At 43.4% G+C, this 5,000-nt stretch overlaps 1 protein-coding gene across 1 annotated transcript in view; it reads left to right on the top strand.

The window, feature by feature from the left end:
* LOC122251980 (uncharacterized) overlaps positions 1–5,000 on the top strand; it is a 214,409-nt gene that overhangs the window by 9,172 nt on the left and 200,237 nt on the right. The window lies entirely within an intron of this gene.

Below are 5,000 nucleotides of genomic sequence, written 5' to 3'. Positions count from 1 at the left end.
GAGTCTCTCACCCTGAATCCCGCATCCTAGGTCTTTCACCCTAAGTCCGAATTTCTCACCCTGCGACCCTCACCCTAAGCCTGCAGCTCCTCATCTCGAGTGTCTCATCCCAAGCCTCTTATCTTAAGTCGGAGCTTCTCACCCTTGGCCCAGTTCTCTCATCTTAAGTGCAGATCTCTCACCCTAAGTCTCTCTCTCATCTTAAGTGCAGATCTCTCACCCTAAGTCTCTCTCTCATCTTAAGTGCAGATCTCTCACCCTAAGTCTCTCTCTCTCACCCTAAGACTAAATCTCTCACTCTTAATCTCTCGCCAGGAGCCCTTTTATACCCAGGCCTTTCTTAAGTGTCTGTGCTTTCTGTCTCTTCTTGCTCTGGAGTGTCTTCCCAGACCTCGTTTTTCCTCGACTTTCACCCTTATGATGCCCTTACTTTTATCCTTTTTGGGACGGGGGAAAGGGGAGGGGGGGTGAGTAGGGGGGATGGTAGGGTATGGGGGGTAGGGGTGGGGGTGGACTTGTTATTCTTGTTTTCGTTTTTCTTGTATTTTCTTTTGTGTTTGTTTTGTTGAGTGGTTTATGACTATCTGTATTATGGTCATTATTGTCATTGTCGTTATCATTGCAATTATCATTATGATTATGATTACTGTCATTATCATAATTATCATCATCATCACCATTACCATCATCACCATAACCGCAACCACCACAACCACCATCATCACCATCCATCCATCACCATCTTCATCTCACTCATAACGACACCCCCCTACCTCCACCCTCACCCTTCCACCCCCCTCCCCTCTCCCCCTTCCCCTTCCCTCTCCCTCTCGTCCCCCTCCCCTCTCCCTCTCGTCCCCTCCCCTCTCCCTCTCGTCCCGATCTTCCCTCCCTCTCATCCTCCTCCCCACTCCCTCTCGTCCCCTCTCCCCTCTCCCTCTCGTCTCCTCTCCTCACACCCTCTCGTCCCCTCTCCCTCTCGTCCCCCTTCCCTCTCCCTCTCCCTCTCGTCCCCCTCGTAACGGCGTTTTGCAAATCACTTTTATTTAGACTTTGGGACCGAGGTCTCTTCAGTCTTAATCTCGGGAAGTATTGCGTCATTGTGAAAGTCTTGATATCCCACTATCTCCCCCCCTCCCCCCCCGATGTTTTTGTTTTGTTTGTTTGTTTTATGTTTTATTGTTTAGCCTTATCGCCTTATCGCGTCTTTGTGTTGGATTTTTTTTTTGTGTGTGTTGATTTGTGAGTGTGTTTGTTTGAGTGTGTATTGATTTGTATGTATGTTTGTTTTGTGTGTGTTTGTGTTGGATTTTTTGTGTACGTGTGTTTATTTGTATGTGCATTTTTTGTTTGTTTGTCTATGTGTGTTTATTGATTTGTATGCGTGTTTGTTTGTTTTTGTGTTAGATTGTATGTGTGTGTATTGATTTATATGTGTTTGTTTGTTTCTGCTTGTGTTGGATTGCATGTGTATGGATTCTTTTGGCTTTTGGATTTGGTTTGTTTGTTTCACCTTTCAACACCTTTCAACACCTTTCAACACCATACCACCAACATATTCCACAAAGCCCCCACAACCCTCGACATAACAAACACCGGACCGCCAAACAAAATGCCCATACGTCACCGCATGCCAACATAAACCACAACATGCCAACATAAACCACAACATGCCAACAGCGACCACCATGAGGACAAAAGTGGGGGCTTAACCCATTTGTCGGACAACCCTGTGGCTCGCTGGGGCTCATCTATGGTTCACCCTGGGGCGTTGTCCCCTTGGATTACTTTGCTCGCTTTGCTCTTAAGCTCTCCTCTCCTTATTCCTACTATTCCTCTCATTCTTTCTCTCTTTCTCTCTCTCTGTCTCTCTCTCTCTCTCTCTCTCTCTCTCTCTCTCTCTCTCTCTCTATTTCTCTTTCTCTCTCTATTTCTCTTCTTTCTTTTTTTTCCCTCTTTCTTTCCTTTTTTTTTTCTTTTTCTTTATTTCTATCTATATCTTTTTTTCTTTCTTTGTTTCATTCTCTTTTGCTTCTCTCTCTTCCTTCCCTCCCTTCCCTCCCTCCCTCTCTTCCTCCTTCTCTTCCCTCTAATTGTTTCCCCCACTTTGTTCCCTCCACCTCCTCCCTCCCTCTTACCTCCTCCCCACGCCTCTGTTTCCCTTCCCCTCCGCCTCCGAAAGCTCTATTACACTAATTGGAAATTTATTCATTTTCCTCTGAACCCTTTTTCATCTCCTGTCTTCCATCTCTCCCTCTCTTTCTCCTCTGTCCTTCCTGTTCTTCTCCTCCCCCTCCTCCCTCCTCCTATCTCCCTCTCTCTCCGTCCCTCCCTTCCTCTCCCCCTCCCTCCCACCTTCCTACTTCCCTCCCTCCCTCTCCCTTCGTCCTCCTTCCTCCCTCTCCCTTCGTCCTCCCCCTCTCCTCCTCTCCCTCCCCCCACCTTCCCTCCTCCTCTCCTCCTCCCTCTCCCTCCGTCCTCCTCCTCCTCCTCCCCTCTCCTTCTCCCTCCCTCCCCCCACCTTCCCTCTCCCTCCCTCCCTCACCCCACCCCTTCCTCCCTCCCTCCCCCATCCCACCTTCCCTCTCCCTCCGCCATCCCACCTTCCTCCCTCTCCCTCCCTCCCTCTCCCTCTCCTCCCCCCACCTCCCCCCCCCACCTTCCTCCATCCCTCCCTCCCTGCCCCCTCCTTTCCTCTCCTCCTCCTGTCTAGTTAAGGATAATGAGTAAATCCCACCCAAGAGGACTCTCGCTTTCACCTTCTGCTTCGGGTCCCCTGGACATCCTTCTTCTTCTTCTCCCTTTTCTTCCTTTTCTTCTTCTTCTTATCGTTATTTTTTCCTGTTCCTTTCTTCTTTTTAGTATTCTTTTTTTCTTCTTCTTCTTCTCCCGTTCTAATACTCTTATCATTATCATTATCATTATCATTTTCATTATTGTTATTCTTCTTCGTCTTCTTCTTCTTTTTATTATTATTATCATCATTATCATTATTATTATCATTACTACTACTATTATTACTGTTATTATAATTATCCGTATCATTGTTTATTATCATTATTATCATTATTTTTTTATCATTATTATTATTATCATTACTATTATTATTATTATCATCATCATCATCATTACTATTATTATTGTTACTACCATTATCATTTACATTATTCTTTGTTTTTATCACTGTTGCTGTTATAGTCATTATCATCATTACTAGTATCATTATTACCACTATTGATACTATACTGAAGCTAGTTTTACTTTCTTAATTAATCCTCTTTAAACATCCTCATAATTCTAAGTCCTCATTACCTCATCATCATCACTTTTGTCATCTACACCAATCACTTTATCTCTCGCTTTATTTTGATCATCATCTTCATCTTTGATTTTGCTTCCTCGCCCCATATTCTTTCCTTTGAGAGCAAGAAGGACACGAGAGTTGCCTGGGATGACCCTCCCCTTCTTAACCTCACCCTCCCTCCTCCTCCTCCTCCTCCTCCTCCTCCTCCTCCTCCTCCTCCTCCTCCTCCTCCTCCTCCTCCTCCTCCTCCTCCTCCTCCTCCTCTTATCCCGAGGGTGTATTAGGGTTCGGGGAGGGGAGGGAAGAGGGATGGGGAGGGGAAGGGATGGGTGGGGATGGGAGGTAGTCAAAGTGGGGATGGGAGGGGATGGAGGAGAGGAGGGGAGGGGAGGGGAGGGGAGGAGGGTAAAATCACTTTACTCTCGCTCTTGTTTTCTCTTTCACATGAGGAGGGAGGAGGGAGGGGGAGGGGGATTGTCTATATCTTATAGTGAGTGTATGCGTGTGTGTGTGTGTGTAAGTGTGTGTGTGTGTGTGTGTGTGTGTGTGTGTGTGTGTGTGTGTGTGTTTATGTTTGTCTGTGGGTACGCGAGCATTCAGTAGTATCTTCACGTTCTTTTATGAAAATAATATAAAATAAGTTTATAAAGATAGACATCCACATCAGACATCACAATATTAAGTCAACTAATAAAAAAAAAAACAATGTGGATATTTTCAGCAACAGTCCTGCACGCAAATCTGTTTTTTTCTGATTATTTCCTGCTTTGTTTTATTAATGGAATTGTAGAAAAAAATGTAATGATGATGATGATGATGATAATGATGATAGTAGTAGTAGTAGTAGTTGTAGTTATTATAATGGTTGTAGTAAGTAGTAGTAAAGGCTACTACTACTACTAGTGTTACTACCACTGCTACTACTACTAGTGTTACTAATTAGAATGATAATAATGATATATAAACTGATAGAAACATATAAAAACACCAATCAAAAAGTAGATAAGTAAACATTAAATGAAAACGAAAAGAAATAAATACAAATGCAACAACAACAACAACAAAATACGGAACAAACTATCACACTACCTGTTGAAACAAAACAAATAAATAAACACCCATAGAATAAAAAAACAAACACATACCCATAGAACAAAAACAAACATCCCCACCCCCCAAAAAAAGATACAAAACAATGGAATAAAAACATGAACACCCGTGGAACAAATGCATTTTTGAAACATGAACAAATACCCAAAACATAAACATAAACACCCACGGAACAAGTGAAGCACCGTACACAAATAAACAAAAACAAAGCGTATAAAAAGGACAAAAACAATTATAAACATCACTAGAAAACAAACAAACACCCAAAACACAAACATAAACAACCACGAAACAAACAAACCACTGAAAAACAAGCAAACAAACAAAAGCAACTTAAGAAGATACAAAAACAAACATAAACACTCATGCAACAAACAAAGCAAGCAAACAAACAAACAAGCAAATGTAGGTGAGCAAGCACACAGATTTCGTGTCTTGTTAAACTAGGATTAAAAACTCACCTGAGATTGAGGTCAAGCTCACACACACACACTAACACGCGGTAACCCGGCCACACACGCCCGCAGGTGTTGGCACTGTTTACGACACGTTGTTTTGGCAGGTGTTGGCACTGTTAACGACACGT

Source organism: Penaeus japonicus, unplaced genomic scaffold (genome assembly GCF_977035675.1).
Source record: "Penaeus japonicus unplaced genomic scaffold, GWHDUDI00000001_assembly GWHDUDI00000028, whole genome shotgun sequence".
Classification (NCBI taxonomy): domain Eukaryota; kingdom Metazoa; phylum Arthropoda; class Malacostraca; order Decapoda; family Penaeidae; genus Penaeus; species Penaeus japonicus.
The sequence above is the reverse complement of the archived record's forward strand: the minus strand, read 5'-3'. Positions and strand labels throughout refer to the sequence as shown.